Source organism: Eschrichtius robustus, chromosome 6 (genome assembly GCF_028021215.1).
Source record: "Eschrichtius robustus isolate mEscRob2 chromosome 6, mEscRob2.pri, whole genome shotgun sequence".
In the NCBI taxonomy this organism is placed as follows: domain Eukaryota; kingdom Metazoa; phylum Chordata; class Mammalia; order Artiodactyla; family Eschrichtiidae; genus Eschrichtius; species Eschrichtius robustus.
The window spans coordinates 125839026-125852513 of NC_090829.1; positions in this window are offsets into that span (position 1 = coordinate 125839026).

Genomic DNA, 13488 nt, shown 5'->3' on the forward strand with positions numbered 1-13488 from the left:
TATTATTGGCAAGTATATCAGATAATGTTATTTTTTGCTTTTGACAGTAAAACACAATTTTAGAAACAGAAAATGATAGTAGTCGTGCACTGTATTTACTCATACATTTACCTTTTTTTTTTTTTTTGCTCTCTTTTCATTCTTATGATTCAAACTTTCTTCCCCTATTATTTCCTTTCTGTCTGAAGTACTTCATTTAGTCATGTTGCAGCATACCTGCTTTGACAAATTCTCTTAAGTTTTGCATAGAGTGGAATGTCTTTATTTCCCTTTAATTCCTGAAAGATATTGTTCCTGGATGTAGAATTCAATGTTGACAAATATTATTTTTCAGCCCTGAAAAATGATGTACCAGTTTCTTCTTAATTCCATGGTTTCTAATGAGAAATCTGATATCATTCAAATTGTTATTTTCTTAAGTAATATTTCATTTCTCTGTAGCTGCTTTCAAGACATGTTTTTCTTTAGTTTTCAGAAGTTTGGCCATGAAGTGTATACGCATAGTTTTCTTTGTGTTTCTTTTCTTTGGAATGTACTCAGGTTCTTGCATACACAAGTTTATGTCTTTTGGCAAACAGGAGAAAAGTTCAGCTTTATATTTTCAAACATTTTTTCACCTATTCATTCTCTTCTTCTGAAACTCTATTGACAGAGATGTTAGTTCTTTTATAATTGTCCCACAGGTCTCACACGCTCATTTTTAGTTTCGTCTGTTTCTTTTTTCTCTGTTGTTTAGTTTGGATGATTTTTATTGATCTATCTTCAAATTCAGTGACTCTTTCCTCTGTCCTTTCCATTTTGCCACTGAGACCATTTAGCACATATTTTTGTTTGTTTATTGGGATTATTAACTCTCAAGTTATCATTTAATTCTTTATATCTTTGATATTTCTGCTGAGATTTTTATTTTTGTCACTTTTTTCAAGAGTGTTTGTGTTTCTTAGAGCATTGTTATGATAGTTGTTTTAAAATGCTTGTTCAATAATTCCTACATTTGGTTCATATCAGTGTTGATGTCTTTGATTTATTTTATCTTTCTAATTGAAATTATCCTATTTCTGTTATGAAAAGAAATTTTGGACTGTATCCTGGAAATTTTGAATATTATGTTTTAAGATTCTGGTTCCTATTTCAAACTTTTATTTTATCAGGAGCCAATCTATTCAGGATGCTGTTTAAATGTCAATTTAGATTCTAAAGCCTCTGCAGCTCTCTGTCCTTGTGAGTTAATCAGTTGACAGAGTTCCATGCCATAGTCTCTTCAGTTCTGGGTTTAAATTGGGAAAAGCAACACTTTGTTATTACATCATGAGGAAGATGGACACGGTTTTCCCCACTGACTTAGCTTGGATCCAGTGCCTGCCTCATTACTGCAGAAAGTTTGTAGTCAGCAATTCTTGAATTGTAACTTCATAGAAAAAAAAAATTGTCTGTTACAATATTTTTCTTCCATATCCCCCTCTCTTCTCATCTATTCATATTCCAAGTACATGTGTATTAGACCACTTGATACTTGCCTCTGGTCATTGAAACTGTTTATTTTTTTTATCAGTTTTTATCCTCTTTATCCTGAGATTGAATAATTTCTATTAAAGTTTCAATAAAATTTTCTTCCTGATTTTCTAATGTTCCTGATGCTATATTGACATTTCTATAAATATGTTTATGTAAGCATCATATGTATAGCCTAATTTAAAGTTATTCATAATTTTGAAATGCCTTTCCATAGGTTTTTCACTGTGAGTAATTTACTCCATCCTCAATTTTTTAACTTTAAGTACTGACTAAATTAGCTATCAAATCTCATATTCCATTTGATAATGAAAAAGAGAGAAAAGGCGTAGTTAAATTAATGGGTAATTGAATGAAGATGCTTCATTTTGAAGAAGGTTAAAGGTTAATCATCTCTGTTTTAATAATGCAGCTTTCTTTACCCTATATTCTGATTCAGGGAGTGAATGGTGGGAGAACACCAAATAATAAAGACTTCCCAATTTAAATAACCTGTGTCAGGCTCTATCTAAGTTATGCTTTAAACCTGAAGTTAAAATTTCCTTCTAGTTTTGAAATATGAAAACCCCTCTTTCAGTTTACCTAGCCAGTCTCAAGAACCTTATTAGATACAGGAGAAATCCAGATTTTCTAGCCTGAAACTGGAGTTTATGACTCAAATTTGTGTCTATTTCATGCCATATCAGGCAAGCAAACATCAAGTACTGTAAGAGACCAAATGATACATGCCACTTTTCCCCCTATTTCCTCTGGCAAAAAAGAAAGGTGACATGCCAGATCTCTACCATGAACCTGAAGTCAAATGATATAATCACATTAATAGAAACAATTAAGATGTTAGGGTTACATACTATTTTTTTTTTTCCTTTGGTAGAATGGCAGTGGGAGTGTGAACTCCTGTGTGCGGTGGTGCTGGAATCATACTGTTGCAGGAAATCATATGTTGTCCATGAAAGAAAGATATAACCATTTCAATCTTCACGTAAAAAGCAAGATTAATTCTATATAAATTAAATAAATATAAATTTTAGGATATAATCTGTTAAGCCTGTATGCAAATTTAAGTGACTATTTATTTTATTCTGAGTTATAAAAAGACATTTTAACTGTAGTAGCTCTGTAGAAAGAGCACAGAATTCTAATACATTGGATAGTAAAAATAACATTATCACATTTATTTAGTGTAATATCTACATTTTTAGCCATGACAAAAATTTAAGAAACAGAGACAGGGTCAAAATCACATTAGTAGCTTGAGGCAGAATTAAGATGTACACTTTGACTAGTCATCATGTTTCTAAGTATCCCTTGAATTGTATCAATTTATTAGCAGGAATTAGCACTTTGAAGACCAGTTAGTTTGGCTCCCTGCTCCCCATTCTGAAATAACCTTGCCATAGCTTTTCAAGTGCGAAGACTTTAGAAACAGGAGCAGTACTGTAGGCCAAGTTGCAGAAAGTCTTAACCAAATGTATTGGCTGAACTGCAACCAGGCACCTTTATGGAAGCTTTGCTTGTACAATATTAGCTACTTATCTAATGAAATTAAATTTCATGTGGAACATATAGATGTTTTTAAAAAAATCCATGTTATTAATTATTTAGTGAGTAGTAGAGTGGTAAAATATATGTCTAATATGTTGGATATGTTTATCATCAAGCAACCCTGGTAAATAAATTAATTTTTAGAATTAACAAAAATTGATCTTTATATATATAACATATATATATATATTATATACATAACATATATAATAATAACATATATATACATATATATAATTTATAATATATATATATATATAATAAAATGTTGATTATCATAGAACACAAGTACCAACCTGATAGGAAATGAGCAGACCTAAATTTTAAGACAGAGACTAAGTTTCCAGTAACCCGCTTCCTGAAAAGGAAAGGAAATGTCTCATCTTGTTTTTATTTTCTTATTGTTGCTTTTGCTTTTATTGTTGTCTGCTGATTTGTTTTAATTTCTGAGGTTCTAAAACCAATATTATGTAAGGCAACATATTCCATGTAACAGTTCCAGCAGAATCGATGCTCATATTTCTTTCTGTGTATGTAGGCATGTATATACGTCATAAACATAAATATACATGTATGTGTTGACCCTGTCATTTGCCCCACTCTGTATAGATATTGAAGATTAATATTTATCTAATAATCCAATAACCATAGTGACATAGAATACAGTCAACATCCCAGAACTGGGATTGAGCACACCCATGTTTGAAAAATGATGTATAATCACCTGTTCAGAGTGGCATTGGCTTTTATAGATTTCCTTTAAAAATTTCTAAAGAAATATAGTCCCCACTTGAATGAAGATACTCCAGAATACTTTATCTGTGAGTTCGCAAACTTTCATGTCCAGTCATGTTGTCCATAGCAACACTGGATTTTATAGATGTCTTTTAAACACTACCAATGTCAGATTATTCCCATATGAGTGGACTTGATCCCAAAATGTATTTTTGATAGAATGCAAATTTGTTTTATTTGTCTGTAAAAGAGTGTTTTTTTGGCTTACTTCAGCCAAAGTGAATTTCTAAAGAGGTGATTTCTTTGAATAATTGAAAGGAATTGTCTCATCTTTAGACTTAGATTCCTACTGAATTAGTTGGAGCTTTGAAGATTTGTGGTTTTTGCATTTCTTTTCTGTACTAAATACTCACTTGTGATGCTTGTCATGTCAGAAATCCTTCCTGCCTGCAGCTGAGAAAAAATGTGTGCAGCTGTTTGATAACCTACCGATAAAGGAAATAAGAATCCTCTCTCCCACCAAAAAACAAACAAACAAATATATATTTACACATTCAGAAATCAGTAAGAAGAAAGTATTTTTATAGAGGTCTGACAAAATTAAATTCATTATAATTACATATAGCTGTATATACATATATGCAAATTTGACCTAAACTTTGATACTCTGAGGTCCAAGCATGTGTAGACAAATCTAGAATATAAATTGCGTTTGTTCATCTGGACCCTTCATTTGGTTCATGAATGAAAAGAATCATCTTGTAAGCAATTCATTTCAAGACAAAACAGGATGGGTGATAATATTTTCATCAAGGATAATATAACTGCATGGCAGAAGAGGCTTATTTTTAAATGGTGTCTATTACTCTTTTTGCCTTTAGTTTTGCCCTAAGTAGATTATTTCCTGCATCCTAAGATGATAGGATTGTAATTAATAAGAAAAAACATAAAAGATTGGTTCAGCAAAAATTACAATGGACTTTAGGGCACAATTGTCAAGCACCATTGTGGTGGACCAGACTTTGGTAGAATCAGACATGTGCCACGTTTTTCGGGCTTTAGGAGAAATGCTGTCAGCAGAGATGTCTTACTAGTAGTTTAGTCATCAGTGATACTGGCATAAATAAAAGTTCCGGTAGCATCATAGCACAGGCAATGCCTTTGGCAGGCATTAGCATCTTAGATAGCACTCCAGCATAGAGGGAAAAAAGGGGAAGAGTAGATAAGAAATTTCATAGTTGCTATATGCAGGCCAGGAAGACTGATGACTATTTGATGCAGCACATGTAACACAGCCTCTGAAATGTCTTCAGCTTATCAAGGATGTGTTTGGGCTGAAGTAACAATAAACAAATGTGGCCTAAGTCAGCAGAATATTTTTTGTGATTGATGTTCATAGCTCTTCTAAATATTTTATAGGCTGATGACTATCAGGTCTCATTTTAAATTTCCCTGCATTATCTACTGTATTTTCCTGGGAACCTAACAAGTCACAGCTGTAAGTGGAACGTTATTGGTATCAGTAATCATCTCTGTGTTAGGTGTGTATCTATGTATATATAATTCTAAAGGCACAGTTTCTATTAAATATTAACTACTATTTGAAGAAAACGTGCCAATGATAATTCATCTCACAAAGAGCAGCATGAATTTTAAAATAGAATAGCAGGTACCAAGTTTAAAACTAAAGGAGAAGTTTTTGTTTATTATTTTAGCTGGACTGGGAAAGCCAATATCCCCTATAAAATTATTTTATCTTAACTGTAATACATTTCAAAATTACCCAACTTAAATTAATATTTTTAAAATGTATAAGAAAGTCACAGAGAAAGATACATTTCTAGATATTTGTGCTAAATTAATTTACTCCAAAGGAGACATCAATGATAGTATTTTTTAAATTATTGTTATAGATTAGAGCAAATACAATGGTTATTAAACTACATTAAAAGTGAAGTCAAAAAAAAAAAGTGAAGTCAGTAAAAATCTGAACAAATATATATCTATGCTTACATCATCAATAAATCTTTATTTTTGAGTTTTATCTGATATTTCAAAAGTACAGTATACTATTCATAACTGAAAATAATATAAGTGAGAGTATGTTTGATATGAGGAAATATTTATTAAATAATTATTTCTCTAGACATTGGTATTTTATATGTATAGAACTAAAATACATTTAAGTGTGATACAGTAAATAATTTATATAGCAATAATGAGAAATTTAATTAAAATCTCTAGCTAATACTAGTTCAGCAAGGCAAGAATAAGATCCACAGTGCTTCTATTAACATATAATCAAATACTACATCAAAAAATAAAAGAAAAGTAAGCCTTAAAATCATGTTCAAATAAAAATATTTTGCACGAATCTATTTAATTTCTCTAAAATCATAATTTATCTCTTCATGATATTCCCAAATAACAGCAAATTTCAGCTTTTTATTATAATACTTTACTTTGTATAATGGTAAGCTAATGTCTAAATTTTAAAAAGTATTTTAAGACATAAAATATCATAATACTGTAAATGAACAGTGTTACCTATATGTGCTTCACAAGTGTTGATGTATGTGGAGGGGGCCATGGGTGTGGATGGGAGTTTAGATTTTCTTCTCTCACAATCATCCTGTATATGACCACCTCCATCTGAATCCCTAGTCTCCTCATTTCAGAACTAGGTCTTAATTCCCTGAGCATGGGTCTCCTTGAGAATTTTACACATGTATCCTCAAACTGGCAGGTAGCCTGGCCCTCCAGATGCCCCTAGTATCACAGCTGGAAGCACAGTGGATGCCTCAGTCCTAACAGTGATCTTGGCTCTTGAACTTAAATTCTCCAAAATCAAGGATTTATACTAAAGAGCAGAACCAAACAAGAGACCAGCAAAGATGCCTTCAGACAAAAATGTTTTAATTATTTGTTGGGTCTTTTTATGTTTGCCCTGGAGTCTAGCAGGATAACTACTTCTGGAACAGTTTCAGCCATGTCTTTGATCTTACCCATGGTAATTTTCATCTTGCTTTGAAGTGTGGTTGGCTACTTTTTTTTAACATTTAAATTTTATTGTTTATTTAAGAATACTACATATACGATTAAAAGTTGGCAGTCGAACTTATGAAATCACAGTATTGACATGATCAGAGACATAGCAAGATAAAATTTTATTTCGTATCTCTGGCAGCATTTATGATGAAAACAATCTGTATTTTCAAGCATTAACAAAACAAGAGAACAGATAATACATAGGAACAAGGAGTTCTGAGAAGAAAAATAGAATAGGTCTCAACTGTGAAGGACCATGGCAGAGATAAAAATGAAAATGATAAGCATAGATTGAATAGGAAAGAATAAAAGAAAATAGAAAGGCCATGTCATAATAGAAATTCCTCTCCTTAAAAATAATGGTTTTCAGCCAAAAGCAAGGACAAGAGATATTGAGAACTCTGGCAAAGTCAGTAATACAATTAGGAGCTGCCTGTCTCTAAGCAGTCACATGCCTGGTCTGAGAAATTAGGCACCCACAACAGACCACTGACTTGGTGCTTCTTTAAATTAACGATCTTTAAAAAACAAAGATCTCTTTAACATTTATTTAGTGAGGGAAGGGAGAACTTGAGAAATTTTTCTCTACAAAGCACAGATAACGTGTAAAACAAGAAATTAATTACATGTATTGAAATGTAACATTAAATATTACCTTATTTTGGATTATCTTGGTATCATGAATTTTTTAAATAGACAATTCCCAATTCCCAGAAAGGCACATGAAAAGTTTTAGCAGATAATAAAATAAATCACGTACTGCATGTAAACAATAATGGATTTACTACTTACAAACTCTGTAATCCTGATCTCTTATGTGGGAATGGTAGAGTTTTTAAAATTAAGGGACATGAAATTGCTTAAAGCTATTGCTATTAGCAATACTTAATTGCTAATTATAAATAAATGTTAATTATCATTAAATTTGATAGTCATATGTCATCTAACTTGTATATGGTAGAGTGGCCTTTTTATCACAAAACTACTCAAGCAGGAAACTCATATGAGTTTCTGCTTTGGAATTTAGAACCTTTCAGAGGAAGGGGATCTGTTAATGTTTCACTAGTTATATAAGGAATGAGCGTGGATGTCTGAGTCTGCCTAATAATTAAATCAATACAGAGAAAACTGAGTGATGGGAAAAGAAAGACGTATTGGCAAAACCAGTTGAATCATTAGGTGGTTCTATTCTAACTTTTATGTGTGCCAATGAATCCAAACGTGTTTGTTTAAGTCAGGTTTAGTTGATTTTTTAATCACCTGGAACTGAGATTCTTTCATTTCAGTATTCCTGAAAAATGCAAGAGGTACTCTGTAGGAGTATTTAATTGTATAACTATGTTTGAGCCGTCAAAGGACCTCCCAAAACACTAGGAAATAGTTTTCCAATCAATGAATGATCAAATGAATGAAGAGACAGAAACAAAAATAACATAAACCAACCTTGATTTTGAAATATCAAATTCCCTAAACTGGGTGAAGGATAGATAGTATCTTTCTCTATTATTATAACAATGTGAATGCACAATTTTCTCAAAATAAAATAATAATAATAATAACTTCACATCTCCTAAGCATAGTGTACATACTTACCAAAAACCACTTCTACAAATGTTTCCACTCTAAATATGTAATGCATAACCACCAAGTCAAATTATGCTGCATTAACTTTTATATACAAATAAATCCCTTGAAAAATAAATTATAAATAATTTGTTTCAGAGTTGTAGCAGATTTATTTTCTTATGGAAATCATGGTGTGAAGGACACACTACCTATCACAAGAGAAAGAAGTACAATCTCTGGATAGAAGACATGGATTACACAAGGGATAGAAGTCATGTTTGGTTGCTATATTTAAAAAAAATGTCCATTCCAAGTTCCCCTTTCACATGGAAAAAGGACTGGAGGACTGTTTATGTAAAATTTAGAAATTAAATCTTTAACCTTTATTAATCTTGAGGCAGAAGATAATTTGATTGAGAAAAAAATATAATGTGAGATCTAAAATGCCATACTTCCCACGTGGAAGAGCAATGTAATATATTTTATATTCATGATTTTCAAAGAAAAATCTCTATATGCCATCTTGAAAATGGTGATGCAAACATAAGTACCTGCTCATTATCTTCCCGAATTCTTGTCAAATGGCTCCTTTTTTGATAGAGCTATAACAAACTCAATTCATTTTTATATTGAAGGTTTATACAAAGTATCATAAAATATGTTTTACAGAGAATTAAAACAATGAGAAATACTTCATTGTACTGAGTGTAGTGTCTGATATATAGTAACAGAGGCTAGAGTCTGCAGATAAATTGTTATATAAGAAAAAGATAATGAAATTTAAGACTTTTTGATTAAAATAACTCATTCTCTGAAGTTGGAGGGCTTATAAGGAAATATATATTTAATTCTAACATAAAAAAAGGAAGAAGGAAGTATGATGGTACAATGCAGCAAAGAGTAGTTCGATAAAGAAGAATGTTATTCCAAAAACTTGGGCATATTTATTTTAAATTGAGCAATTGTTCACATATAATAATATTCAAAATGTACAGTTCAATGTGTTTTGACAAATGGATAAAGTTCTATAATTGCCTCTACATTAGGATACAGAATTAATTCATCATCCCATTAAGTTCCCACATGGCTCTGGCAATAACTGATCTATGTTTTTGCCTTTGCCCTAGGGTTTTGCCTTTTCAAGAATGTCATATAAATTGAATCATACAAAGTGTAGCCTTTGGTTTCTGACTTCTGTCATGGATCATGATATCTTTGAGATTCATGCCTGGATGAGTAGTTTGTTTCTTTCTATTGCTGAGTAGTATTCATTGTATGAGTATACCACAATTTATCCAATTATATTGATGAATGTTTCCAAATTTTGCCTAATATGCCTAAGATACTATCAACATTCAGGTATAAGTATTGGCCTTAAAATATGATTTCATTTCCCTTAAGTAAATGCCTAGAAGTAGAATGGCTGGGTTATATGGTAGGTGTATGTTCAAATACTAAGTAAATGGCCCATCTATTTTGCATGGTGGTTGTGGCATTTTTTTACATCCTCACCAGCAGTGTGTAAGAATTTCAATTTCTTCATATTATCCCTCATACTTTATATGTCCAGTCATTTGAATTATAGTCATTCTAATAGTTGTCTAATGCTAACTTGGGGTTTTAATTAGCATCTGCCTAAAAATTCATGATATTCATGATTAAATATCATTTTACATACTTATTTGGTATCCTTATCCTTCTTTGGTGAAATGTCCTTCAAGCATTGCCTATTTTTAAATTGGATTATTTTATTATTACTGAATTTTGTATTTTTCTTTTCCTTTTTTTAAATTCTAGATATGCATCCTTTATTAAACATTTGCTTTGTAAATTTTTTTCCCAGTCTGTGGCTTGTCTTTTCATTATGTAATAGTGTCTTTTGAAGAGATGATGTTTTAAATTATAATCAAGCCATTTCTTTCTTTTATAAGTCATTCCTTTAATATCATATTTAAGAAATTATTGCTTTACACAAAGTAACAGGGGTTTTTTTAATGTTTTTTCCTAGAAAGTTTTTGGGTATAGGTATCACATTTAAGTCTTTGGGTATAGGTATCACATTGAAAGTTTTTGGGTATAGGTATCACATTGAATCATTTTGAGTCAGTTATTGCATATGGTGCAGAATATGGATCAAAATTCATTTTTATGCCCATAGATCTAATTGTTCCATTACCATCTGTTGAAAAGACTATCCTTCTACGAATGAATTGCCTTTGCATCATTTTTTGGCATCAAAACTTATTTATCCACATATATGTGAGAATATTTCAGGATGCTCTATTCTGTTCCATGTATTTATTTGTCTTCTTGATATTAATTCTACATTGTTTTGATTAATGCCTTAGAATCAGAAAGTAATGAGCCTTCCAATTTTTTTTTTTAAACAAATTTATTTATTTTATTTATTTATTTTTGGCTGCTTTGGTTCTTCGTTGCTGTGTGCGGCTTTCTCTAGTTGCAGCCAGCAGGGGCTACTCTTCTGTGTGGTGCACGGGCTTCTCATTGCAGTGGCTTCTCTTGTTGCAGAGCACGGGCTCTAGGCATGTGGGCTCAGTAGTTGTGGTGCACGGGCTTAGTTGCTCCGCGGCATGTGGGATCTTCCCTGGTCAGGGCTCGAACCCGTGTCCCCTGAATTGGCAGGCGGATTCTTAACCACTGTGCCACCAGGGAAGTCCCTCCAACTTTTTTTTTTAAAGTTGGTTTGCCTATTCTAAGTCCTTTCTATTTCCACATGATATTTAGACTCACCCTTTTCATGTCTATCTTTTAAAAATTACTTTGATTTTGATTGGGATGGTTTCAAATCCATAGATAAGGTGACCAGCCAACAGATTATTTTGTATGGTCCATGGTATAAAAATAGTTTTTATATTTTCACAAAGAAGAAGGAAAAACAGAAGCAGAAATAAGAGTAGAAGGAGGAGGAATAGGAGAGATAGGATGGGGAGTACAAGGAGAACGGGAGGGGAAGAGGAAGAGGTGGAAGAAAAAGGATAAAAGAAGAAGAAGAAAAAACAAAGTATGTATCTGCAGAATCTAGAATTTTTATTATCTGGACCTGTACAGAAAAATTTTGCCAATCATTGTAATAGATCAGTTTGGAAAGAACTGTCATCCTAACAATACTGAGTCTTTACAAGCAGTGGCAAACCATATACATATTTATGTTTTCTTTGGTTTCCATTCCCCTCCCTTTCCCTTTCTTCCCTTACCTTTTGGAACGTGAGGAGGTCTGTCTTATGTGAAAGTTAGGTCACAAATTGCAGGAGAAGGGTGTGGACATTGGTTGAGCATTGGCCTGGCACAGTATCTAAGAGCCCAGGTTAGGCAAGGAAGTCTTCCCTTTGGAACAGCAACTGACATAGGATGTTAGAACTTGAGAAGGAAGAAGAGGGCATCCTTGAAAAGGTACTGCCAACTATGGGTTTTCAGAGGCTAATCAAGGGTGAGTGCACCCATATGGGATGTGGCCTAGCTCACATTGTGGAATTTGTATGGTTAAAGGATATCTGTGTGGGGAAGAAAGTGTAGGAAGCAGTGAGAGATTGGTTACATACAGGAGTATTGATCAAATAAGGAAATGTATTAATGAGAATAGGAACCAGGTTTCTCATTGATAAGGAATAGAGTTGCAAATCTGGAAGGTGGAGGGCACTATAATAATATCAATGTTGTTATAAGTTGAGTAATTATAGTCAGTAATTTAATAATACATATTAATCTTTAACATTTTTCCAGAAGATAAGCAGCATAGAATAATATTTTTTTTCATTGTTTGTATACTTATAGTTTGAATACATTTCCAGAAGAGGTACATTATGGTTTTTTGTTTTGTCTTGTTTTGTTTTATTGTATTTTGTTTTGTTTTCTATCATAAATTTATTTATTTATTTATTTTTAATTTTTGGCTGCGTTGTGTCTTCATTGCTATGCGCTGGCTTTCTCTAGCTGCGTGAGTGAGGGCTACTCTTAAGGTGGTGTGCGAACTTCTTATTGCAGTGGTTTCTCTTGTTGCAGAGCATGGGCTCTAGGCATGTGGGCTTCAGTAGTTGTGGCACTTGGGCTCAGTAGTTGTGGCTCACTGGCTTTAGAGCACAGGCTCAGTAGTTGTGGTGCATGGGCTTAGTTGCTCTGCGTCATGTGGGATCTTCCCAGACCAGGGAATGAACCTGTGTCCCCTGCATTGACAGGCAGGTTCTTAACCACTGCACCACCAGGGAACTTCAGAGGTACATTATGTTTTTATTCACAAACAAAATCTTATAATATAAGGCAATGTTAGCTGACCAATGTGAGGTCATTGTTGGCTACAATTTGCCTCTCACATTCTATCAATGCATTCAATCTGTCAGTATATCAGATTCATTTTACCTTCAAAACATATCTAAAATATGAACACTTCTCACGTACATTTACTGCTACCATCTTGATTCAAGATGACATTATCTCTCTCCAATATAATGTTCTATCTGATGTCAATACTTATACTACAATATTTCTCCTAAGTGGATAAATTCTCCACTTAGCAGCCAGAGTTATCCACTTGAACTTAAGTTGATGTATGTCATTCTTTTGCTCAAAACTGTAACATGGCTCAGTATTTCTATCAGAGTAAAAGCAAAGTCTTATATACTCTACATGGCAAGAGACTTTAGTCACCTTCCTGACCTCAATAACCACTCTTTCCCATGCTCACTCTTCTTAGACGCAATCTCTTTCACACTGTTCTACATATGCTTCTGCCACAGAGTATTTATACTGGCTATTCTCTCTGCTAATAATGGCATCCTCATAGCAAATTCTTTTCTATCCTTTGTATCTATGCTTGAGTCACATCATAGTGGAGCTTTCCTGACCACATTATTTCAAACTGCAACCTACCACTCCTCTGAATCTTCATATTCCCAATCCTACTTACCCGGTACTACATTCCTATGGGACATTTAATATGAGCCTCCTAACACAAGATATAATGTATTAATGTATCATTTCAAATGCTTACGGTCTGTCTCCCCACAAAAAATGTAACCTCATACCAAAAGCATTTTAATCTATTCTGTATACTAGAATACCTCAAGA